This window comes from Phyllostomus hastatus, unplaced genomic scaffold (genome assembly GCF_019186645.2).
Source record: "Phyllostomus hastatus isolate PE091 unplaced genomic scaffold, TTU_PhHast_1.1 phas_scaffold_182, whole genome shotgun sequence".
NCBI lineage: Eukaryota > Metazoa > Chordata > Mammalia > Chiroptera > Phyllostomidae > Phyllostomus > Phyllostomus hastatus.
In genome coordinates this window covers 17236321-17263431 of record NW_025334013.1, presented here as the reverse complement: position 1 = coordinate 17263431, position 27111 = coordinate 17236321, and the positions used below count along the sequence as shown (strand labels likewise).

At 42.6% G+C, this 27111-nt stretch overlaps 1 protein-coding gene and 1 long non-coding RNA gene across 2 annotated transcripts in view; one reads left to right on the top strand and one right to left on the bottom strand.

The window, feature by feature from the left end:
- Positions 1 to 1475: 1475 nt before the first annotated feature.
- On the bottom strand, positions 1476 to 9132 carry LOC123832128. Its single transcript, XR_006788007.1, has 3 exons — positions 9018 to 9132; positions 2648 to 2794; positions 1476 to 2009 (listed from the first exon to the last, which is right to left on the bottom strand). It is a non-coding gene; the product is annotated as an uncharacterized LOC123832128 (long non-coding RNA).
- Positions 9133 to 10309: 1177 nt separating this feature from the next.
- Positions 10310 to 27111, top strand: part of WASF2 (WASP family member 2) — a 67691-nt gene continuing 50889 nt past the window's right edge. The window contains exon 1 of the mRNA XM_045858961.1: positions 10310 to 10487. The gene's annotated coding sequence lies outside the window, so the exon portion shown is untranslated. The remainder of the gene's footprint in view (positions 10488 to 27111) is intronic.

Sequence of the window (27111 nt, the reverse complement as noted above, 5' to 3'; positions counted from 1 at the left end):
TTCTGGCCCACATGCTGCAGAAGGAAGCCCAGTAATTTGGTCTTTAACAATAGAGTAGTCCTGCCCTGGCTGGGGTGGCTCATTGGATCGAGTGCCCAGCTGCAAACCAAAAGGTTGCCGATTCAATTCCCGGTCAGGGCACATGCCTGGGTTGCAGGCCGGGTCACCAGTGGGGGGGCGGGAGAGGCAAGCACACGTGGATGTTTCTCTCCCTCCCTCCCCCTCTCTCTAAAAATAAATATATAAAATATTAAAACAGAAACAAAAACAATAGAGTAGTCCCTCCTTATCTGCGGGGGAATGTGGTCCAGGACCCCGGGTGGACGCCTGAAACCTCAGATTAGTACTGAAACCTATACATGCTATGTTTCTTCCTATGCATACATTCCTATAATAAAGTTTAACTTATAAATTAGGCATAGTAAGATATGAACAACAATAATAAAATAGAACCATCATAATAATGTGCTGTAATGAAAGTTATGTGAATGTGGCCTCCTTCCCTCTCAAAACATCTTACTGTACTGTTATACTCACCTTTTCACTTAAAGGAAACACATTATCGCTTCTGTTTGGCATGCCCGAATTGCCAGAATCATTGCTCTTCTGCTTCGGGGCAATTAGTGAGTGAAATAAGGGTTTCCTGAACTCAAGTGCTGTGCTACCCTGACAGTTGATCTAACTGATAATGGAAGTGGCTACTAAGTGGCTGAGGAGGTAGCAGGGAGCGTACACCATGAGGATACCTGTACCGGGCACGACAGAGCAGGACAGTGAGATGTCATCACACTACTCAGAGTGGGGCATGATTGAAAACTTGTGTTTATTTCTGGAAATTTCTATTTAATATTTTAAGACCTCAGGGTTGACCGCCAGTAACTGAAACTGCAGAAAGTGAAAAGGCAGATAAGGGGGAACTACTGCATATCGGGCGTCCCCTGCCCTGCCCACGGCTCCGCTCCCTGTATGGTATTCCTGCAAAACTCACTCCTGGAAGGTGCTTTATTCTTCTCCAGATACTCATGTGTATCCATCACCTGTCCATGCATTCATTCACCCAGTATAAATGGAACACCTACTGTACACCAGGTGTTCTGGGAACTGGGAAGAGGCAGGGAACAAGCTGACCTGACTTATTAGTGGGGGAACGGTTACAGCTTGGGGTCTGGATCTGAATCCTGGTTCTGCAACTTCTTTGTACCAAGTCCTGACTCAGCCTCCAACTTACTCTGACCTCAGGTGAGTTATTGAACCTCTCGCTGTCTCAGTTTCCTCATCTGTAGGATGGGCGATCTAACAGGACCTGCCAAAAGGATTAAGCGGGTTAGTTGATACACGCAAAGTCTCTGGCACTGGAGAAACATTTGGTCAGTGTCAGCTATTGTTATTATTATAGGGTTCACATTTTAGTGATGAGACAGAGCCGATGATACAGTTAATTATTTAATCACAATAGTGATAAATAGCCTGCAGGAGCAGCACAGTCTTGAGGTGAGGGCAGGCTCCCCAGAGTAGGGGATGGTCCTGCTGAGCTGAGCTGAGCTGAGCTGAGTGAGTAGGGGTTGGCTAGGTATAGCATGAGGTAGGGAGGGGAATTTGAGGCAGAGAGGTCTCTAAGTAGGCAGACCCTCTACCCTCAAGCAGAAGGAGGTGCAGGGAGGAGTGCACTTCTGTAACTTCCCCCCTTTGGAAGACAATGCCAAGAAATAAGTCAGGCAAATACTCTGTCCCCATTTTCCAGAAAGGGCACTGAGGTCCAGAGGGGAACAGCTAAGTTATTAGCTGGTCAGTGGCCAAGCCTCCTGGTGGATTCTCTGTGGATTCTCTGCCCCCACTGATCCAAAGGGACAAGCCTAAGAAGAGGCCTTTGTCCCTTTGCCTACTGGGGTGGGAGCAGCAGGAGCTGAAGCCGCAGCTGGCCACCAGCAGCTGTGGCGGCCAGAGCCACATTCCTTCCACTGCCAGCAGAGCAAGTCCAGGCTCATGGCAGGGGCTGGGAAGGGTTCTTTCTGTTAAAAAAAAAAAAAAAAAGGCACTTCAGTCAACATTAAGTTTTTAAACAGACATAACTCCCAACTGTCTTCCCTAAGTCTGGGTCTCTCCAACTCCCCAGGGTAAGCCCCCAGGCAGCCAAGTTTCTGGGAAAGGGAATGAGGCTTGGACTTGCAGTCCAAAGACTTTGTGATGTAGTCCTGGCTCAGCTTCCAGTTTGCTGTGTGACCTCAGGCAGGTCACCAGCCCTCTCTGGGCTCGAGCGTCCTCTGCAAAACAGGGAAGGGAGGGTTGGATGACATCAGGTGGGGTGGGGAGCCCAGCAACCGGCTCTAGCCAGCTGCAGCAGCTTTACTGCCCTTCAAGTTTGAGGCATTGGGGCCTCAGGGGTCCGGAAGCTGGGGACAGGCAGTCTTTCATCTCTGCTGGCCCAGGGTCGCTGCAGGTTGGCAGGCCCCACATCCCGAGATCGCGTTTCAGGCTTGAAGGGGCCTTCCTGTGACCTCAGCCGGCCAGCCCTGCCCCTGCCCCCCCTCCTCCCCATTCTCACCAGAGGGAAGCAGGCAGCATCCCGCCCAAGGTCACCGGCCAGCAAGTGGCTGTCCTTCGGCCTGCCCTTCCCTCCCACCCAAGGCAGCCCCCACCGGACTCCCACTGTAAAGCCTCAGGTCTCCTGGGCCATTAGGAATCTGCCAGGCGAGGCGTGGTCTTTTTCCTCTCTCTTGTTTCTTGGCTTGTTTTCCAGGTTCTCCAACAGCCGCCTCCTGCAAAAGCCTCCGGGTGCGTGTACAGGAACATTTTTCTTAAAAAAAAAAAAGAGAGAGAGAGAGAGAAAGGAAAAGAAAGAAATATGCAGCCGTAGTTTGGGTAAAAAAGCAACCAGTTCCTTAATCCTTCCCTGCAACCTCTGGTTCCTCAGCTGGGTAGGCTCCAGCCGCTGGGAAGGAAGGCCCTGCTGGGGCGAGAGGTCTGGGCTTGTCTCCCGGCCACCCCCTCTTCTCCCGCCTCTGTTCTCCTCCAGGGTTTGGTCTGACTTCGGAAGCCAGAAGACAAACTGCAGGGCTCAGCGGGGCTGAGAAAGCATGGGGGTGCTGAGGGGGTTGGCTGGGGCCTCCGTCCCTCTGCCCACTTGGCCACCGTCTAAGGAGGTTACAAGATCAGGATTTTTCACCCCTAACCCATTGCCTCTACTCCTGCTTTTATTCCTTTATTCTCCTGTCTTGTGAATCACTGGTCTCTCCGCTGCAAGTTTCCTGAGCGCCATCTTCCATTTTGCTGCTTCCTTGTCCAGCACGAGGCTTAGCTTCTTTTTGTGAAAGTCATACACTTCCACACTCCAAACCTTTATCCATTCAGACACCTCTGTAGGGGTGGCACTCTATGTCCCTGTCACGTCTTGCTCTGTCTGAAGAACTCTTAATTGTCTGTTGCAGCCCCAGTGCCTGGGTCAGTGCTTGAAACACAGTGGGTACCCGGTGTCTCTTGAATGAATGAATTCAAACCATATATAAGTCCCTGTAAATACTGTATTCAGAGTGATATCACAAAAGGGGCATTTGATTGTGGTGAATCCTGGTTAAAACCCTCTTGAGCCTTCCCGGCACCCTGAGAATCTGGTAACCTAGCGCAGTTCTCTATCCCTGCCACTTTCCACTTGCCAGCTCTCATCAAAGCATTTCCTCTGCTCCTCACCAGGTTTTCTCTTGCCCCTGGGCCTTTGCAGGTGGAATTCCTTGTGCCTGCCACACCCTCCTCCACCTTTCACCTGGTTGACTCCCTCCAGCCTGCCACCCTCTTGTTAGATTACCCAATGAGCAGAGCAAGCAGCAGAGCAGGGGCACTAAAAACATTTAAAAAAATAATTTGATATTTGATCATTAAATAAAAGACACATTGAAATAGTGTGCGTGGAAAAATCAGAACTTTATTGGAGTTTCCTATTCTCATTTTATAGTTAGTATTGTTTTTATGTTGAATTTATATATGGGCTGGGCTGGCAGTAGGTGACATAATCCAGCTCTGATCTTTAAGTCTCAGCCTAGACATCAAATACTCCTCCAGGAAGGCTTCACTGAACCCTGAAGAGGTCTAGGTATCTTTTTGGTAGTTTCAAAGCTCCTCTGGATTTTTCTTTAATATCAATATTTTTACTCTATGTGTTGCTTCCCCCCCCCCCACCCCGATGCCTCCATACCAAATCTGCAGGTTCCCTGAGGGCCCAGGGTCTGGCATAGAACTACCCCCAGACATGTTACTCTCTGGTGTTACTTAATTCAGTCCCTTTGGCAGGATCTGCACTACATATCATATTCTATATTGCCCGCATCATACCTCTGTCTGAGGAACTCCTACTCATTCGTCAAGACCCCACACAAAGGACCCCCTCTCCGTAAACCTGCCCCAGTCCCCCAGGTAAGTTCTATGCTTCTGTGAGCTCACAGCTCCTGCTGCAATTGGTGTTTCCCTCCTTTGTGTGTGTGTGTGTGTGTGTGTGTGTGTGTGTGTAATTTGTATGTATGTGTGTTCTCCCTCACCAGATTGAGAGACACTGGAGGGCCAAGACTGGGTGGATTGATACCTGGTTCCCCAGTGCTCTGCACAGACCTGGCCAGAGCAAAGAGCCGTATATCCTCATTAAATTAATAGACTAAAAGGTGTCATAAAGAAAGGGAAATTCAGGCAGAGTTTTGAAGGTGGGATGACAGAGGATAACATGTACTTACTGAAGGCGTGGAGTTCGTGTAGATTAAAACAAACAATATTAACAATAATCATGACCAACTATCACTGAGCACACCAACCGTAGTGTGGTGGGTGAGAAGAGAGATGATGCTCTGCCTCTTACTGGCTGTGTGACCTTGGGCAAGTTACAGGACCTCTGCGCCTCAGTTTCCTCACTTGTAAAATGAGGACAGCAATGGTATCTACCTTATGAGGAACTAAATAGGCTAATACGTCAAGGTGCTGAGAGCTGTGCCAGGCACACCTGGGCACGGTGTGTCTTTGCTGTCGCTGTTATTATCTCCATTGCTGAGCACTTTGGTTGTGTCGGGGACTTTCATCTGACATCTTACTTAGTCCTCACAGCAGCCTGGAAGGCAGTGATTGCTGTGTCCTTTCACAAAGAAATGTGGCATAAGCAGGCCACTCACTGGGTAAGTGGCAAGAACAGGATTTGAACCCTGGTCTCTCTGGCCTGCCGCCCACCCATGTTCCTTGACTATGGCACCTGCCTGCAGGAGGAGGGGGTGGAAGAGAAGATGGCACAGCGGGAAGACAGGGAGGCTTCACCAAGCTGGGGCCTCAGGAGCAGAGCAGCAGGCATTTTTCTAGAGCTTTCATTTCCGTCTGCCTCTTCTGAGCAGGTGAAAAACCCCACAGAGGGCCCTTCACTGAATCCTCCCCCTATTCCTCCCCCTCCCAGTGCTGCCTCGTCCCCAGGCTGGGAGGGGGAAGGTCAGGCATGCAGCGTGGGGAATGCAAGGGAGGGGAGCGAGGAGGTGGGGGAGAATCATTCCAGATCCTTTCCCTCCAGCACCCGCCTCATCCCCATCAAAGGCTCTCTGGGAGGAGAGAGCATTCCAGGTGGAAGGAATGGCAAATGCAAAGGCTGTGGATTAAGGATGTGGAGGCGGGGAAAGCCTTCGAGTTTGGCTGGAACTGAGGTTGGGGGGGCCCCCTGGGATTGCTCAGTGGAGAACTTGTTTGGAGAGGGAGAAAGGGGGTGGGGGAGAGAGAGAGAGAGCGCGAGCGTGTGGGGGTGGGGAGACAGAAATTGGGATCCCAGCAAGACCTGGGAATGCTGGAAGAGGTAGGATAGTGGCTGGAGACCATTGTAGACCTAGACTCTGAGCACAGAGCTCTGTACTCTCGTCTCAGAGAGTGCTGGCATGGAGGGGTCAGGGTAATTCTTGTTGGTCTCCCCTCCCTAGAATCCGTTAGCGGGTTTCACTGTGCCAGCTCTGTACCAGCCATTGGCTCATGGCTTTTTATGCATTCTCATGTTTTCTTTCTAGCTCTACAAGATCAGTATTATTCATTCCATTTTGTAGATGAGGAAACTGAGGCTCGGCCAGGTTAAATAACGTACTCAAGGTCATACACGGCGTAAAAGGAAGATCTTGGACTCGAACTCAGGACTCTTTTTCAGAGAAGGCCATTTTGCCTGTTATACTGGCTTGGGCTGCTTTCCCAGAGTGCTTGCCATTCCCATAGCAACAAGAAGAGGAACTCTTGTGCTGGCAGCACTTTGTAGTTTATGCAGGCCTTATTTTTTCTGCTCCTCACTACAGCCCCATAGGCAGGGCTATTATCATCATCTCTATTTCATACATGAGGAAACTGAGGCTGCAAGAGGGGGTATGACTGGGTCAAGATTACAGAGCCATTAAACGGTATAGTTGGGACTCAGACCCAGTTGTGGAAACTCCAAATATTTTTTATACCCCTGGCGGGGGAAGAGGGTTCGTTTCCTGCTCTTATCATCCTCCCGGGACAGGGAATAGACAAAGGTTACTTTTTAGAATCGATGGGAAAGGAATAGGGCTTGACTTTCAGAACCTGGTGACTTGCTACCACCAGCAGTGAGTCATTTCATCCCTCCAGGTGATAACTCTAACTTCTTCAACAGAAGAGGGAGAGCTTGCCCTCAAGAACAGCAGACCCCTCAGGTTCAAGGTCTGGTTTAAATTCCAGCTGTGCTGCTTCCTGGCTGGGTAGCTTTGGACAAGTCACTTAACCTCTCTGTGTTTCCTTTATCTCATTTGTAAAATGGTGATAATAATATGGTCTAACTCGTAGGTCTGGCTGTGCAGATTTATGAGTTAATAAATATACAGCACGTAGCACATGGTTGGCATATACAATAGTAAATGTTTAATGTTAGTGCTTATTAATACTACGATTAAAATGCACAGCACCACCCCCTCTGAAGGCGATTTGTCTACCTCCGTTATCTAAAAGGAGAAACTAAGTCTCCTATTGCCAGACAACCTACAAGCAAAGCCCCAGAGTCCTGTCTAGTACAGGTAGTAACTATTGATACCAATAACAATAATTACCATTAAAATTAAAAAAACAACATTCAACAACTGTGTACTATGTGTCAATCACTATGCTAAGTGCTGCACATTTATTATCTCATTTAATCTTGGCAGCTCTGGCAAGTAGAGACAATTACGATCTCCATTTTATGGATAAGGAAACCGAGTCTCAGATAGGCGAAGTCACTTGCCCTGGGGTCACACTGCTAGGAAGTGGTATAACTGGGATTTGAATCCATCTGCCTGGCTCCAAAGTCTCCTATGGCAATTAAGGTTAACTGACCACTTGCCTAATGTATAGATTCTTGCATCAGCTCCCTCCCAAAATGCATCTATCTGTTGGATCTGTTGCCTCAGGTTCACCTCCCTTCATGCTGGAAAGACCAAGCACCTTTTTCTGGAGTGTCCTCTCTATGCCAGAATGCTTAATATATATTTCCACATTGAATACTCACCCCTGCCTTATTGACTCCCTATCATTATGCCCATTTTTTGGAAGAGTAGCTGAGGCACAGAGGTGTGGTAGCTGCTCAAGGTCACACAGTCCAAGATAAGGTGGCAGGGCCAAGATTCAAATCCAGATGGGCTGGCCTCAGAGCTTGCATTCTTTCAGGCATTATCAGAAAAGTACAGAGACCCTTGGAGAATAGCCCCACTTTCCAAGCCAGGTTCCGTCCCCTGTAACTCCTCATTGGTTTAGAATCCAGTGACTTTGCCTTCCCTCCCCCTTGCTACTACCCCTGTTGGCCTAGAGGTCTTCCACACCTTCTCCCTTGGCCTGCAACATTTCTCTCGACTACCTGCTGCCTAGTTAACCCCCACTCACCGACTCACCCACCACATCACTCCTTCAGGAAGCTTCCTCTGACCCCACCCCATCCCCTGACATCCACTCTCATAAACACATTGTACTTTTCCTTCTTGTTCCTTATCACAGTTTCTAACTGTATTTTGACTCATCTGATCACTTGTTTAACAAGTTACTTCCTCATCAAACTCTAAGCTCCAGGAGGGTCTGAGTCTGTTTCGCTCAGCATTGTAGCTATACCACTGGCAGGTGGCCCTGCACATGATCGATACTTAATAATATTTTATTGAATAGAAGAATTCATGAACGAATAAATAGCTACTAGTCACTTTACACACATGCCTCATTAATTCCACAATTTACTCATTGAATCTTCACAACTACCCTGTTCCCCATTTTAGGGAAGATGTAAAGCCCTGGCTGGTGTGCCTCAGTGATTGAGGCCAGACTGTGAGACAAAAAGTTGCCAGTTCGATTCCCAGTCAGGGCACATGCCTGGTATGCTGGCCAGGTTCCTAGTAGGGGGCGTGCAAGAGGCACCCACACATTGATGTTTCTCTCTCTTTCTCACTCCCTTCCCCTCTCTGTTTCTAAAAATCCCTGGCTGGCCTAGCTCAGTGGATTGAGCTCAGGCTGCAAACCGAAGCCTCACAGGTTGGATTCCCAGTCAGGGCACATTCCTGGGTTGCAGGCCACAGCCCCCAGCAACTGCACATTGATGTTTCTCTCTCTCTCTCTCTCTCTCTCTCTCTCTCTCTTTCTCCCTCCCTTCCCTCTCTAAAAATCAATAAATAAAATCTTGAAAAAAAAGATGTTGGTGAGGTTAAGAGAGTTAGAAAGTGGTGGAGCTTGGATTCATTCTCAGGTCAGTCTGACCCCCAAAGCCTCTGCACAGCACCTGCCACTTCCCAGCACCCACTGGCTACAGACAAGATTTAAACAGTGATTGGTTGTCAGATGACACGTCCTGTGACTCAGCCAGCACTGGGGCCATGAGCATCACCTATTTGGTGGTCTCTGCCCCTTTAAAGCCTTAGGCTGCTTCCCCTCCCACTCTCTTCTTGACTTCCTTTTTTTTTGCCAGAGCAAAAAAACAACTAGAAATTACAACCAAAGCAGGCCTTCTGGGAATAACAAGCGTAAAGTGAAGAGCTCTGTTCTGAGCTCAGACAGACCTGGATTTAAGTCCTTGGCACGAAGGCTGCCCTGTTGAGGGCCCACAATGGCGTCACTGCCCCTCTTGGAGCTTCTGTGTCCTCCTTTGGGATTCTGTCTGGTTACTGACCCACCTGTCAACCCTTACTCACTTCCTGATTCCTAGGATACCAGAAACAGCTCAGGCGCACCCTGAGAGTCACTTTTCTCCTGAAACCTTAGTGATTAACAATAGCTGGCCGGTGGCCTGTGCCTGTCTATGGTGATCTGAGAGGTGGGAAACTGGCCTGGTACCCTCAAGACCCTCCCTGGAATGCTAAGGGGTCGGGGGAGGGAAGTGTTCCCCAGGGCACACCAGGCCTGGAAGGGAGGCATACAAGAATGGAAGCCAAAAGATACAGGTTTGAGTCTCAGGGTTGTTCAAATTCCCTGGGGGACCGAGGTAAGTCAGTTTTCTCTTCTGCAAAACAAGAACACTATCTGCCTTACGAAGTTTCTCTAGAGAGCTAAGTGAGGTGTCTTTGCTAACTTGTGAATGCCACATTGATATCCAGCGCAAAGGTGTTTCCTTTGAGAGTCACTGGGCCTCTTATAATCACGATACACATACATCCACTCATGCATGAATCTTCATCAAACACTCCAGGGCATGAAGCAGATAGAACTCCTATTTTGCAGGCCAAACTGAGACCCAGTAAATTCAGAGAGTAGTCTGAAGTCGCAGAGTGAGGTAGGGGGCTGAACCGAGGTCCAGCTCACCTAACCATGGTGTTTCAAAACCACCTCCCAGTCCCAGAACCCTCGGCCTCGCTGCAGATTGGATCCTTCAGCGGCGAGTTCGGGTTCTAGTGGGTGACTCACTCTCTCCACCCTACTTTCCGCCGGGCCTGAGATCGGGAGGGAAGGGACGAATTTATCCGCAATTTGAGGGGTGTCCAGAGCAAGTTCATGTACTTGGCCTCTCCCCTCCACCAAAAATACTGGTTCTTTCAAGTCTAAGAACAAGAATTCTCCTTTCAATAGACTTTGTATGAGTTTTTACACTTTCTTAGGTGGAATGTTCTTACTTTCTTTTTAGGAGTTGGTTTAGTTTAATCTCCTCCCCCACTTCACTTGGTTGCCACTCTCCACACCCCGGCTGTTTACTCCGATTGCGGAAGTAGCTCGGGTGGAGTTCCCGGACTGTACCCTTGAGTACGTCTTTTGCGTATCTATTTAACAGGCATTCCATTCAGGCCAATGAAATGCCCGAAAGCCCAAGGCGGGTGGGGCTGAGGGCCAATCAGGGTCGTTGGCGGGGTGTGGCTGCGTCCTGGGGCGGGGAATCCCGTAATGGCGGACGCGAGCCGGCTGTCCACGGCTGGGGGCGTAGCGCACTAAGGGGGGTCCAGCAGTGTGGCAGCCGGCGCGGCGGCCCGCGGGAACAGACCAGGGCAAAGAAGGCCGGCTAGCGGGCCCTTTTGTCGCTGAGGGCGACTGCGCGAGACCAGGTGAGCAACAAGTCTCCGCTGGCGGGCCCCTCTGTGAGGCACTGGGCCCGGCGGGGCCGCCCCTCCCGAGCCGCTCAGGTCTTGCGGGTGTGGGCACCTCGCCTCCTGCCACCGACTGGTAGAGGCTGGGTGAGCGGTGTGCGCGGTGTGGCGTCTTACTCTCCACTCCTCTCTCCTAGAAGGAGGTGTGCAGGAGATCCCTTCGGGGACTGGAGGGGCCCACGAGCCCGTCATGATTCGAAAGTGCCCTAACTTGACCTAGCTCTGCCACCGCTCGCTGTGTGACCTTGGGCAAGTCACTTCCCTCTCTGGTCTTCAGTTTCCCCTTTTGCAAAGAGGAGGCTTTGCAGGCAGATGTACATGGGTTGGATCCCAGATGTTGTATGAGATCTTGGGCAAGTTCCCCAGGCGGAGCCTCAGTTTCCATCTACAGGCCATGAGGGAATGGAGGTTGCTGTTTGTGAGACTGCTGGCCTAAGTTGCCAAGTGGTGATTGGGACTGTGTGTACCTACGTGTACAGGATGGTACTGCAGGGTAATTTGGAGGTGCCTATGTGTTCAGAATGGTACTGCAGAGTAAGGAGAGTTGGCTAAAGGGTCTTTTTGACGAAGGCTTTGGATGGGCTGCTCAGACTATGATGGAGTGATGTCTCGGTGCTGCAGGATCCTAGAGCCTCTGAGATGGGGAAGTTTTATGTAGTTCTCCATAAAAGCAGAAGAGGAAGGAATCCTTGGAGCCTCTTGGGGCTATGCTTGAAATTTAGGCCCAAAAGAATGCAGGAGGGTAGGGAGGAGGAGGCAGAACACTTATGGAGCTCCTACTGTGTGCCAGACCTTGTTGAGGCATATATTCTTATTTTTTACAGCTACTCTTGAGAATTTGCACATAAGAAAACTAAGGGAGTTAGGTAACTTGCTCAAGGTCAGCCTGTAAGGTGCAGAACTTACCAAGGATAAGGTGTTTCCTTTGAGACTCACTGGGCAAGGGGGAATTCTCTGCCCACTTGTGAGAAGTTTGCTTTGTCACAAATTTGGGGAGGGATCTGGTCCTAGACACTTCTGGAAGACAGGCTGGGTCTTGATCTCCCCTTTGTTCAGTCTATGAGTTGGAAAGGATCATTTCTAACTTGTAGAAATCACTTTGAAGTGTGCTGGAACTTCAGAGAATTCAGTTTGAATTCTGGCTGGGTGGCCTAGGGAAGAAAGTTCACCAACTGTCATTGGTGTGTAGACTTGACGCTTGGTTCAGAGTGGTGCCAGCCCAGTAACTTTTTCTCCTTCCTATGATAGGCCAAGTTTCTGGGGGGATGGGAGAAGTGTCCCATTTGTTAGTTCAAATTTCTTTGGATTCCTAAAGTTTCAACAGCCCACATCTGACTAAGCATGTTTCTTTGTGTTCTCTGTTTCTACCTCTAGCTTAGTGAAGATTGTGGACCTGCATTGTGAGTAGTTGTGTACTATAAATTACAGCCCTAAATTTTGCCAAACCTTGGAGCTTTTGGTTAATTAAAATGGTAGGACCGTCATTGTGTATTGTTCTGATATGTCAATGGAAGGGAAGAAAATTGGAAGAGGAAGTTGCTAAGAAAGAGGGCGTTTCTTAGCAGTGGAGCCAATATGTATTTCTTTGTTTGAAATTCTAAAACCAGAAAGCGGCAACTGAAGGAGGAAGGAAGGAAACTCGTCTTCCTGTTCAGATATATTTAAGAGCTGTCCCTGTTGCTGCCTCTGTCCAGGCTCTGCTTTTACAGAAGTAGTCAATTGTAATTTGTTTACTGTTTGGAAATTATAGTCTGGAATAAAATAATTTTATATCTTAAATCCTCTGAGATAAACTTTTTAAAAAATGAGAACATTTTACTGGATATATTACTTATCAGTGGATGATTCTTTTTCTCGACATAATTAACCAGTTGCAGTCTTTGGGTCTGTTTTAACTGTGATTTAAATTAATGCATTTTAACCTAAGAGGAATTGGGTGATGCAGATGTCACCATCACTTGAAAAACACATAATGGTGTGTTAGGTTATTGACATTTGTTAAAAGTCTTTTTAATACTTTATTTTATAGGATTGTGTATTGTGAATAGTTGTTAAGACATTGAATTTATTGCATGTGAAGATCTACCTTTATTTTCAATATTGGTTATATTTTCTGTATAAGATTTAGTTTTAATTAGTACACCAGTTTGCAGTACCTTGTGACCGCCCCCCCCCAAAAAAAAAAGTTCTTGGAGCTGCAAATGTTTTTGAATTTAGAACTTTTTTGGATTTTAGAAATGAAATATGGTGCATGTACTGTGGTTATGTAACATCCCAGAGAGGTCAGGGGCAGCACTTTGTAATCAAACTCTTTTCTGTAGTAAAATGTCAGCATTTTCATATCAACAGGGATAAATAAAAACTATTAAGTAGCCTCATGTCATTTCACATCAGCTTTTGTTGCTAAGTGAGTAATGAAAAACTTATTTTTTGCAGCCTTTTGGATTTTGGAGTGGAAGTGAAAGGATTGTGGATGTCTATGGATAGAATTTATATGACAAGAACAATTGCAAGGAATTGTAAACCAAGCTAATTTCAGAGTGATGGGTCCTAAAAACAGCATTACATGGAAGATACATGTATTTTTTGTTTCTTTCTATTTTATTCTAATTAATATGTACCAATTTGCATTTTTCTTCAGTACCAAAATTTACCTTTTAATACCGTTGTTGGTTCCTGTTTTAGATGTTTGACTGATACTATATACCCCCCCCTTTTTTTTTAAAGATTTTATTTATTTATTTTTAGACAGAGGGGAAGGGGGTGAGAAAAAGAGGGAGAGAAACATCATTGTGTGGTTGCCTCTCACATGCCCCCAACTGGGAACCTGGCCCGCACTGAGGCATGTGCCCTGACTGGGAATCAAACTGGCAACCCCTTGGTTCTCAGGCCGGGGCTCAATCCACTGAGCCATAGCAGCTAGGGCTATACCCCTCTTTTTTAAAGAGTAATTTATAGTGTCTCTGCCCCTCTTTGTGTAACAATTAACAGAATTATACCTTTTTCCATATAGTTCAGAGAAAGTCTCATCAGGTGAGGATCTGGAGATTTCATGTTTGCAGAATTTAAAGCTGATGTTCCTCCCTTCAATGTGGTATTTAGTAAAACATCACAGCTGGATGGGATTTATGTCAAAAAGTTTTGTTTTTAATTTATGAAGCCTCCACAATCTGCACATCTTGAAAAGGAGTTTACTAAAATATGTTTAATATTTTTAGAGTATTTTTATTTTAAGCATATGCTATATGAGAAACTTGAGTTTACTAGCCTTATGAATTTGGGTGATTTTTTTTTAAGATTTTATTTATTTACTTTTAGAGAGGGGAAGGGAGGGAGAAGGAGAGGGAGAGAAACATCAATGTGTGGTTGCCTCTCATGTGCCCCCTTTTGAGGACCTGACCCACAACCCAGGCATGTGCCCTGACTGGGAATTGTACCGGCAACCTATTGGTTCTCAGTCCAGGACTCAATCCACTGAGCTGCACTAGCCAGGGTGAAGGACCTCTTAAATTTACAAAGACTCAGTGTACTCTTTACTTTTCTTAGGCACTCTAAGTATAGACTGAGGTGACTGGTATTGTTGGAGATTAAAGAATTCTTATTATTTAAATTTATCTATTGATTTTAGATAGAGAGTAAGGGAGTGTGAAAGAAAGAGAAACATTCATTTGCTGTTCCATTAATTATTTATGTATTCATTGGTTGCTTTTTTTTTTTGGTATGTCCCCTGATTGGAGATTGAACCCCAGACCCTGGTGTATTGGGACAGTGCTATTACTGGGTACACTCCCGGGCCAGGGCTAAAGAATTCTTTCTAAGAGAAGCTCCATGACAGCATGAATTTGAGAGATTCTAGACTTTAAGATACTGCATGACCACCTGATTGAGAGTCTCCGTTTATCCTCCTACTTGGGTGTCTCCACAGTTCCTGAGAATAGTACTGTCACTGTCTGGAGGATAGAAGGGGTGTAGACAGGTATATCAGGAGTTGCAGGTAGAATCGGTATATGATTGGACTAGGGAATAGGAGCAATTCTTATCCAGATTACTCTCTCTTCTTCTATTTCTTAAGCACAGATAATATTGTAAAATGATTACAAATTAGGGGACTAACATTCTATTCCAAGTCTGTTGTGATTGTGGATAAGTTCTTCAAGACTGAAACTGTGTCTTACACTTTGTTTTTATTCTGTAATGCCTAAAAGCCAGGGCACCAAACTTGTCTTGCATCAGAATTTACCATTTAAAAATATTCATATCTGGCCCTGGCTGATGTGGCTCAGTGGATGAGTGCCAGCCTGTGAAGCAAAGGGTCCGAGGTTCGGTTCCCAGTCTAGGGCACATGCCTGGGTTGTGGGCCAGATCCCCAGTGGGGGTGCAGGAGAGGCAACCACGCATTGATGTTTCTCTCCCTCTTTTTCTCCCTCCCTTCCCCTCTCTAAAAATCAATAAAATCTTAAAAAAAAAAAAAGAAAAGAAAGTGGCTTAAAAAATTTTGTATCTGGCCTGGGAGCTTTGATGTCAGTGCACAACCAGGGTCAGTAGAGAACCACTGGCATAAACACATTGTAAGTGCTCAACAAATATGTATTGATTAATTTACTATTGGTCCTGGCATGAATTGGGTAGGGTGGAAGAAAGCCCCACGTTTTTTTGATAAAAGTAAAGTAGCTTTCCAAGATACCAGTACACATCTGACAGTTGGCAGATCTGGACTGTAGTCAGTGCATTGCTAGCTACTCTGCCAGCATTACCACCGTGATTTTGTGACCTAGGCAGGATTAGTCTGTGTCAACAGGCAGCTCAAAGTTTTGTTTACTTCTTGGGTGGTGGCCTTACTGACTAAGATCTATTAGGGTGACAATTGCAAAACTCAGAATAGGTAGAAGTGCAAGAATTGTTGGGGATTTGGGTGAGGGAAGTGGACTGCTGGACACCAGTGATGCCAAGGGAAGAAATACAGAAAGTTGTAATTTGACTGGGTCCCCAACACACAACAAAGTGCATGGAACATAATTGGTGTTCCATAGCTTTTTGTTGACTGAAGAAATGAATGGCTCTTTGTTTGGAAAGAGGCATATAAGCTGTGAAATAAGATGCTTCCTACTCATCCTTCAGAACTGAGCTAAGATGTCATCTATCCCATGAAGCATTCCCAGGAAAAGTTGAGTGAGTCCCTAGTATATTTTCTCCTTCCGTAAATCATTTATCAGATTATCAAATTTGATATCAGATAAATTACAAAACTCCCCTGCCTACCTGTGAGCTCCTTAAGGGCCAGACAGTATTGGTTTATTTTTGTATGATTGGTGTTCAACATGCAATAAAAGATGTAACAGGTGCTAAATTTGGCCTGTCTTCTTCATTCTTGTAGTCTTCTCTTTCTTCCAATTCCTGGTCTTTTCAGTTCAAATCAGTGAACATTTATTATTCTGAGAGGTGGGTCTTTCTTGGACCTTGAGATAGAGTTTTTCAACCTTGGCATTATTGTCATTTTGGGCCAGATAATTCTGTAACTGTGGAGGGCTTTCCTGTGCATTGTAGCATGTTTAGCAGCATTCCTGGTCTCTACTACCCACTACTTGTGACAGCAAAAATGTCTCTAGATATTGTCAAATGTCCCCTGGAGGGCAAAATTGCGCCCTCTTTAGAATTACTAAAGCAAGTGTATAGTCATAAAGGGAAGTGAGTATAAAGTCCTCAGGTGCATACTCCTTATATTCCTTCTTTCTGTTTATACAGTCTCTTGTCTCTGACCTTTGGATAAGAAAGAAAAATGAGAGAAATCAGGAGGTGACAACCTTACAGTAGCCCTATTTTATTCTGTGCAAATTTTTAAATTTGGTTTAAATATATTAGAGCAGTATAGATAGTTGAATTATTTATGCAGATAGGTCTTTGTAAAATCAGTTTCTACTACTGATTAGATGGAGTAAAGAACTACTAGAATATTACTCCCTTGCATAAAAGACTTCTTCAGAAAAGCTTATAGCTGAAAAGTTTAATACCTGAAGAATAATCAGCATTGGTTTTATAGAGAACTTGCCAGTAGTTGTCAGGATTCTTCGCTGATGTTTGAACTTCATTCCTAAAACATACTTTTTGGTGTCCCTGCATACTTTATAACTAACAAACACATTTAGCCAATGGGCATGTTTTTCTAAGCTCAGTATTTTTTGTGATAGGTAGATTGTTCAAGGCAGGGTCCTTTGTCCCTTTGGGCATTCATGAAGTGATGATAAGTTAGTACTAACATTTGGAGACTTCACTCTCCTTTGGCCAGCCCTCCACAAATAACATTATAACCATTCATGTCTTAGTAATCATTACAATGAAGTTGAATAAATGTTCCTTTTTCTTGTTCCCTTAGGAGTTATGAATGATACTCTAGAAAATTCAAATGTATAGTTATGAATGGTATCTCAGAATAGTTACCATTTATGCAAATGCAGCACTCTTCTTAACTTAGAAACCAAACAGAATTGAATTAGAAAGGAAGAATTGAATAGAAACAAGAATTGTTGAATGCTTGAAGGCGAAATAATGTTCAGATGTAGAAGTATCTTATAAAAATTTGTTTTTCATCATGATTTCCACACACTAATAAAGAAAGTTTGAGATTGATGGGAATGGCTATTAAACTTTGCCTCTGATATTATTTTTCAAGCTATTTTTTTTCTTTCTTGGTAAAATATTGAAAAGCCTGAGATATTCTTTTAGTTGTAAGATTAATTCCAGTTGAACAGAAGTAAGTTTTTTAGTTTTAGAATATAGAAGATATTCTATATCTTCTGGGAAGAAGCAGTGGTTAAATTTAGTTCAAATTTGAGTGTATACATGTATGTTTATGCACATATACATACACATATAAATGATAGTGACATTTAAATTTTGTAATTGACATAGTAAAGTAACGAGCAGTTCTCTTACTCTCAAGCATTTAGAATTGAGACCTTTTTCTCCCCTATTAATGCCATTGTTCTTGCAAGTACTCAGTTTAAAAACTTTTCTCTCAGATCATATCTTGAAAAATTGTTTAACTGTGTAAAAGAAGGTCCTATGTCATGCTCATGGATGTTCCTGTCTATTTATAATTGAGAACTGTAAGTAAATTTCCCTTTGTAAGAATACTCATAGTCTTTAAGGAATAGTAGTTCTGATGCCAAAGGCACCTGTAGAATTAGAAGTATTAGACCAGCTTCTCCCCTTCTTTATTTTTAAAGCTCCTTCAGACCTGGCTGGTGTGGCTTGATGGATTGAGTGCCTCCCTGCGAATCAAAGGGTCACCAGTTCAATTCCTAGTCAGGGCATATACCTGGGTTGCGGGCAGGGCCCCAGTAGGGGGCGCAAGAAGCAACCACACATTGACGTTTCTCTCCCTCTCTTTCTCCCTCCCTTCCCCTCTCTCTAAAAATAAATAAATAATCTTTAAAAAATAAAAAATAAAGCTCTTTCAGTATTCATTAGGTGATAATTTGCAAAGCATAGTGTTCCCATAGTGTTTGGTATTAGCATTTGAGATAAATTATAATATGTTAGTTGACCCCAGGCTCAGAGGGGTCAAGTAAATTCCCTAGTCACTCAGCTAATAATGGATTTAATATTGAATACTGTCTTTTTTAATGAGATTTTTTTATTTTTAAAAAAATTTTATTTATTTTTGGAGAGAGGGGAAGGGAGGGAAAAAGAGAGGGAGAGTAGCATCTATGTGTGGCTGCCTCCCATGTGCCCACCACCGGGGAATCTGGCCTGCAACCCAGGCACGTGCCCTGACTGGGAATCAAACCAGTGACCATTTGGTTTGCAGGCCAGCACTCAGTCCACTGAGCCACACCAGCCAAGGCATTAATGAAAATTTTTAAAGGTAAAATTTACATATGGTGAAATCCATAGAAATGCAAGTATATAATTAGATTAGTTTTGACAAATGTAAATACATGTGTAGCCCACACCCCAATCAAGAGATAGAACATTTCTATAACCCTTCAAAGTTTCATCACACTCCCTTCTAGTCAATTCCCACTGTCTTATAGGCAACCAGTGTTCTCATTTCTATCTTTACATATTAATTCTACCTGCTGTTGACTCATACAGTATGCACTCTTTTATGTCTGAGTTCTTCTGTTCAACATGAAGTTTTTGAGATTAATCGACACTGATGTATATATCAGTATAAACCCAAGTGTTTTGATACATGTCTAGAGTTTTTTCCAGTGAACGGTAGCTTCTAATTTGCTTATTTTTACATTGTATCTTTTTTTTTCCTGCTTTGGTGTCTGCATGTAATTTACTTCTCTTTTCTAGTATCCTAGATTTATTTGTTTTAAAAATCTCTTTGAAATTGCAAGAGTAATACATGCTCATTGCAACAAATTACACAATCAAAAGTGAATAAAGAATGAAAGTCTCCTTAGATTTATTTTTATTTCTGCCTTTTTCCAATTATGAAAATGAGTACTCTTTGTAAAAAAGAAAAAAGTCATATTAAAAAATATGAAGCAGAGAATAAGAATCACCTGTAATCCCACCAGTTAGCATTTTGATATATTTTCTTTCTTTGCACTTTGTTTACCATAGCTAAGACCATAGTTTAGGAATTTTTAGGCTTCCTTTCTTAGATTTGTCACATCCTCATTAATCAGTTCTTATTTCAATGTTCATGCTTGTGGCCACCCTAAGTCTGAGTAGCTGTCAGTGACCTTGACTGGGTTAGCCTTGTCAGACAACATTTTTGAATACTCAACTGTACAGTTCTTTATCACTAACCTCATTATTGTATATTAACACCCAACATTTCTTGCAGAGTAAGAGGCAGTATAATTCTGGGGTTATGAGTGTAGAATCTGGAGTCTATCCATCTGGGTTTAATTGTTGGCTTCTCTCCTTACCAGCTCAGTATATACCCTTGGGCAATAACTCTTAACCTTTGCTTTCTCATCTGTAAAATGGGGACCTAGCTAATTTTACTATAAAACATAGAGCATATCTCAAAGGGTATTGGAAGGGTTAAATGGCAGCATTCTTAGTCCAGTGCTCAATAAAACTTAACAGTTGTTTTAAATTAAGAAATGGCATAGTTGGTCCCATAAAATTTTGGTCTGTCACCCTGGCTGGTGTGGCTCAGTGGATTGAGCTCGGCCTACAAACTGAAAGGTCGATGGTTCAATTCCCAGTCAGGGCACATGCCTGGGTGCCCAGTTGGGGCCGAGTGAGGGGCAACCAATTGATATATCTTTTGCATGTTGATGATTCTCTCCCTTTCTTCCTCCCTCCCTTCCCCTCTCTCTAAAAGTAAATGAATAAACTCTTAAAAACATTTTTTTGCCTGTTTAGACAAAAATTTTACTGCTTGGAAAGGGATGAAAATGTCAAATTCAACATTTGGGTCTATGTTGCCCAAAATTATTTTCTTTTAGGAGTTTCTTATGGAAATGTTACCTATGAATTTATCTAGACTGTTTTTGAATTATTTTTTCTTATATTCTATAATCCACATCTGAATAATGAGTTTTAGTACTTTATTTACGGGATTGGGTAGTAAACTATTATTTTTTTATTGGTCCTAATAAAAGCAATAGCTGCTGGGTAGTAAGTGTATATTGTGTGCCACATAGTGTGTGTGTTTGTCAATATATATATATATCTATATATATCTATATATATCCTTCAAATTAGTCATTATTTACAAATGAGAAAAGTGATGCTCAGAGAAGTTGAGTAATGTGCCCAAGATCACACAGCTAAGCCTACTGGACTAGAATTCAAAACCAGTCACCTCCTTCCCTTCTTTCCTTTTTTTCCCTTTCTCCCTTTCTTTTTTTAAAAATAAAACTTATGTCTTACGCCTCTTGTCTTTCTCATTCTAAAACCTGGGCTTAAATTTTTTTAAAAATATACTTTATTTTTTTTAAAAAGCGAACTAAGTCAGAAAAAGCTAACAACTATATGATTTCACTCATACATGGGATACAAAACAAACTCATAGACACAGACAATAGTATGGTGGTTACAAGAGGGAAGGGGGTTGGGAAATAGTGGATAGTAAATGGTAAAGGGGGCTAAATATATGGTTGTGATGGAAGATATTTTGACTTTGGGTGGTGGACACACAATACAATATATAGATAATGTATCATAGAAATGTACACTTGAAACCTACATGCTCCTATTAACCAGTGTCACCCCAGTAAATTTAATGAAAAATAAAGCAAAATGTACTTTATTGTTTTGTTAGACTTTTGGTTTATAAGCTCTAAGATTTGATGCAGTCTCTATTTACTGTTTCACGCCTTCTTTGTTTCATATTAAAGTGTCCTTTATATAATTCGCTTTAAAAAAATCTGTTATGCATGCAGAAGTTCCTCTGTCCTTTGGTCTTTTTCGATACCTTTCTAGGTCTTCTCTGTTTTACCTTATTTTGTGCTGTGATGACCACAACTGCACATTCTATTCTAGGTACAGATACACTTTGGTTTGTACAAGGGCAGGATAATGTGTTCTATGTTTCCAAAGCTTTCATAATAACAGCCAGCATTTTGTTGCCTTTTTGTAGCTGTATTCAGGATAAGTCCAGGGGCTCGGAAACCCTTTTCTTGTAACAGGTAGCTTTAGAGCTCATCTGATAATTATAGTTTGGACTGTTTTTCTATGTGCATTACCTTATTTTTGTCTACATGGAAGCTGTTTTCCACATTTCTCAGCATGCAACTTTGTACCATCATATTTTTAGCTCTTGCTATGGAATTATCTGCAAACTGAGAAGATTTCGCTAGTTTTTTTTCTAGTTAATTTCTTAAAATGTTACTTGTGATAAGTTTCATTCAGCATTAATCCCTGGAGGATCCCCTTGTTTATACATCTTTATCTAGAGAAAGGACTGTAACAGAACTTCCTTATTTCTGTCTCTAAATGAATTTTCTGGAGGAAAAATTAGCCTTCTTAAGTTGTATTTGCTGTTTTTACTAGCCTTTGGAAGAGTTTCTTTTTCTTTTTTTAATTCTGTTTAATTATATTATGTATCCTGTTACCTCAGGTATGCATATGTGTTACGGGAAGCCTTATGTACAGTAGGTTCTCTATAAGGCTTTGTCATATTAAATGATCCACAATAGAGCCCTTGCTGGGTAGTTCAGTTGGTTGAAGCATCATCCCAATACACCAAAGTTGTAGGTTCAATCCCTGGTCAGGGCACATACAAGAAGCAACCAGTGAATACATAAATAAGTGGAACAATAAAATGGATGTCTATGTGTATCTCTCCCTCCCTCTACCCCTTCTCCTCTCCCTCTAAAATCAATCAATAAGTAAAAGGATCCACAATAGGATAATGCCCAGTATTGAGTTTTTAGTTTAACATTCAACAAATGTATTGAGTATCTGCTAGGTGCCAAATACAAGGAATATAGCTAACTCAGTGACTGTGAGAGGCAAGGTACCTGTTCTCGTGTACTTTAAGGAGGCTTGGATTTACAGTAAACAAATGAACACACAAACTACGTGTTGAAAGATTGTAATAGGTTGCTAACAGTGTGCTATAATAGAGAGTGATGGAGGAACTTAGGTTAAGATGGTTAGGAAAGGCTTCTTTGAGAAGGTGGCAAACTGAAGCTGAAGAATGAACATGAACTAGCCAAAGGAAGAGATGAGGAAAGAGACTTCCGTTGTTGAAGGAACTCTAAGGAGTCTTGTTTTTAAGTAAAATGGGATGTTTTGAAAAAAATTTTTTAAACTGATGTGCTTGGAGTTAAAAAATCTTTTTTTTTCTTTTTTAAAATATATTTTATTGATTATGCTATTACAGTTGTCCCATTTCCCCCTTACTCCCCTCCACCCTACACACCCTCTCCCACCCACGTCCCCCCCTTTAGTTCATGCCCATGTGTCATACTTATAAGTTCTTTAGCTTCTACATTTCTCATACTATTCTTACCCTCCCCCTGTCTATTTTCTACCTACAATCTATGCTACTTATTCTCTGTACCTTTTCCTCCTCTCTCCTCCTCCCACTCCCCTGTTGCTAACCCTCCATGTGATCTCCATTTCTGTGGTTCTGTTCCTGTTCTAGTTGTTTGCTTAGTTTCTTTTGGTTTTGCTTTAGGTGTGGTTGTTAATAATTGTGAGTTTGCTGTCCTTTTACTATACATGTTTTATTTAATCTTCTTTTCTTAGATAAGTCCCTTTAACATCTCATAAAATAAGGGCTTGGTGATGATGAACTTCTTGAACTTGACCTTATCTGAGAAGCACTTTATCTGCCCTTCCATTCTAAATGAAAGCTTTGCTGGATAGAGCAATCTGGGATATAGGTCCTTGTCTTTCATGACTTGGAATACTTCTTTCCAGCCCCTTCTTGCCTGTAAGGTCTCTTTTGAGAAATCAGCTGACAGTGTGATGGGGAACTCCTTTGTCGATTACTGTCCCCTTATCTCTTGTTGCTTCTAGGATTCTCTCCTTCATTTTTACCTTGGCTAATGTAATTATGATGTGCCTTGGTGTGTGTCTTCTTGGGTCCAACTTCTTTGGAACTCTCTGAGCTTCCTGGACTTCCTGGAAATCTATTTCCTTTGCCAGAATGGGGAAGTTCTCCTTTATTATTTGTTCAAATACATTTTCAATCTGTTGTTCTTCCTCTTCCCCTTCCGGTACCCCTATAATTCGGATGTTGGAACATTTAAAGATGTCCTGGAGGTTCCTAAGCTTCTCCTCATTTTTTTGAATTCTTATTTCTCCATTCTTTCCTGTTTGGTTGTTTCTTCTTTCTGGTCCACTCTATTGTTTTGAGTCCTAGTTTCCTTCCCATCACTATTGGTTCCCTGTGCATTTTCCTTCATTTCTTTTATGGTAACCTGCATTTGTTCATCTAATTTGCACCCAAAATCAACGAATTCTGTGAGCTTCCTGATCACCAGTGTTTTGAACTGTGTATCTGATAGGTTAGCTATCTCTTAGTCGCTCAAAAGGATGAATTCTGGGGCACTGATTTGTTCTTGTTTTTGAGCCATCTCTGTCTCTCTCTTTTTTTTTTCTTTGTTCTGGTCGCTCCTGTTACAGTGAGGTGCGCAACCTTAGGTGTTCACTGGGGCTGGGCACCCCAGTCGCTAGGTTGTGACGTTGTATGTGAGGGCGGGGTCGAGAGGGAACAATGGCGGTAGCTCTGTTCTCCGTGGGACCTCAGTCCCTTCCCTGGGATCCTGGGCTGCGCGCTCTGCCCTGCTCCACAATCGCCTCCTCACTGGGTCCGCCAGCTGCCGCTTGCGTACTCAGGGTCCACCCGCTGCGATCTTGTGCTCCCCAGATGCCTTACGCGCTCCCGGTTGCCTTATATGCCCAATTCTTCCTGTTCTCCGTGCCGCGGCGCGCTCCTGGCTGCTCATCTCTGCCCCTCCTACGGGTCTGGATGAACGGGTCTATTTCAACTTCTTGGCTGTCTGACTTCCATTGAGATAAATTTTCTGTCAGTTCTGGGTGTTATTCTGCCTCTAAATTGTTGTTGTTCCAATCTTAGTTGTGCGTAGAGGTACAGTGCGTCCACCTATGCCTCCATCTTGGCTGGAAGTAAAAAATCTTTTTAATGCATTATTTCAAGCACATATAAAAGTAAAGAAAATGCTATAATGAACTCCTGTGTATTTATCTCCTAACTTAAACAATTATTAACTCATGGCCAGTCTTTTTTTCTTCTAGTACCCTTTCTCATCCCCTGTCATTTTTTCAGTAGTTAGTGTAACTATTATCTATCTGTCTATTTATTTATTTTATTTTTTCCAACTTTATTGATATAATTGACCTTATATATTTCTATATGTATATAAATATATTTAAGGTATACAGCATGATAATTTGATCTATGTGTATATTGTGAAATGATTATCAGAACCTAGCAAATGAACACATGCATCACCTCAGATAGTTATCATTACTAATGTGACTTTTATTTAAAATTATCTAACCTATAGAACTCTAGCTGTTTAAATATTTGAACTGACAGTGCTTTTATTTTCTTTTTATAACAGTTTTATTGAGATTTGGCATACAGTAAACCACATATATTTATTTTTATTTTTATTTTTTTAAAGACTTTATTTATTAAAACCACATATATTTAAAATGTAAACCTTAGTAAGTTTTTTTTTATTGATTTTGGAGAGAGGAAGAGAGAGAGAGAGAGAGAGAGAGAGAGGGAGAGAGGGAGAGAGGGAGAGAGGGAGGGAGAGAAACACCAGTTTATTGCTATACTTATTTATGCATTCGTTGGCTGATTCTTGTATGTTCCCTGCTTGGCTATTGAATCTGCAACCTCAGCGTATTAGGATGATGCCCTAACCAACTGAGCTACTTGGCTAGGGCCAATTTTACTTAAAGTTTTGATATATGTATATACCAGTGAAACCACCATCATAGTTAATATAATGAACATATCCACCACCCTTAAATGTTTCCTCCTGCCTCTTTGTAGTCACTACCTCTTTCCCTGCTGCCCACCTCCCCAGTCCATAGGCAGCCTCTGATCTGCTTTCTATTACTAGAAATTAGTTTGTATTGTCTAGAATTTTAGATAAATAGAATCATAGAGTATCTCCTCATTGAGACATACTTGCATCACTTATTCAGGATGAGTCATTGCATCACTCATTCACTTAGTTGCAAGTATCAGTAGTTGCCAAGTAATCATTATACGAATATACTAGTTTATCTTTTTACCTGTTGATGGACATTTGGGTTGTTTATAGTTTGGGGCTATTATAAATAAAGCTAATATGAACATTGGTGTACAAATCTTTGTATGGACATTTCTTTTTGATTTTTAAAATTGAGATACAATTATATGCCAAACCAGTTTCACCCATTTAAAGTGTGTAGTTCAGTAATTTTTAGTGTATTCACAAGGTTGTGCTACAGCCATCCCCACTATTTAATTCCAGAGCATACTCATCATCCCAGAAAGAAATCCCATAACTATTAGCAGTGACTCCCCATTCACCTCCCCCCGCACCGGCTCTAGATGACCATTAATCTACTCTCTTGTCTATGGATTTGCCTATTACATTTCATAAAAATTCAGTCATACAATATACGGTGGTCTTTTGTTATTGGCTTCTCTTAGCATAATGTTTCCAAGGTTCATCTATATTGAAGCATGTGCCACTACACCATTCGTTTTTATGGCTGAATAGAATTTCAATGTATGGATCACCACATTTATTTACGTGTTCATCAGTTGATGGAAATTTGGGTTGTTACCACCTTTTGACTGTGATGAATAACTGTGCTATAAATATTCATGTATACATTTTTTGTGTAGACATAGGTTTTCAATTCACATGAGTATACACTTATGAGTGGATTTGCTGGTTCTTACAACACTATCTATGTTTGAAGAACTGTCTGTTTTCCAAAGTGGCTGCACCATTATACGTATTTCCACCAGCAGTGTATGATTCCGTTTTTCACATTCTCACCAGTATTTCCTATCTGTCCTTTTTTTTTTTTTTTAATTTTTAAAAAGATTGTATTTATTTAGTTTTAGAGAGGGGAAGGAAGGGAGAAAGAGAGGGCAAGAAACATCGATGTGAGAGAGAAACATCCATCGGTTGCTGAAACTGCAACCTAGGCACTGCTCTAGGCTGCTGGGAATTGAACTGGAGAACTTTAACTTTTGTGGGACAGCGCCCAACCAACTGAGCCATACCAGTCAGGGCTCTTATCTGTTGTTTTAGTGGGTTTGAAGTGATATCTAGTGTTTTGATTTGTATTTCTCTAATGAGTAATGATGTTGAGCATCTTTTCATGTGTTTGTTGGCTATTTGTGTATCTTTTCTGGAGAATGTCTATTTAAATGTTTTAGCTATTAAGTTATTTGCCCTTTTGTTATTAAGTTGTAATAGTTCTTTATATATTCTGGGTACAAGTCCCTTATTGGATATAATATGCAAATATTTTGTCCTATTTCTGTGGGTTGTTTTTTACTTTCTTTATATTTTATGTTATTTATTTATTTATTTATTTTTAGAGACAGGAGAAGGGAGGGAGAAAGAGAGGGAGAGAAACATCAATATGTGGTTGCCTCTTATGTGGCCCCCACTGGGGACCTGGCCTGAAACCCAGGCATGTATGTGCCCTGACTGGAAATTGAACCAGCGATCCTTTGGTTCACATCCCCTGCTCAGTCCACTGAGCTACACCAACCAGGGCTGTTTTTTACTTTCTTGATTTTGACGTTTAAAACACACAAAAAATTAATTTAAAAAAATTATTTATTTTCAGAAAGAGGGGAAGAGAGGAAGAAAGACGAGAGAAACATTGATGTGTGAGGCAAACATCAGTTATTGCCTCTTGCACACCCCCAACCAGAGACCAGGCCTGAAACCCAGGCATGTGCCCTGACTGGGAATCGAACAGGTGACCCTTTGGTTTATAGGCCAGCACTCAATCCACTGAGCCATACCAGACAGGGCAAAATTTTTTAATTTTGATGAAGTACAATTTATCTTTCTTCTTTGGTTGTTTGTGCTTTTAGGTGTCATATCTAAAAAACTATTGCCCTAAGATTGCAAAGATTTACACCTGTGTTTTCTTCTACTTT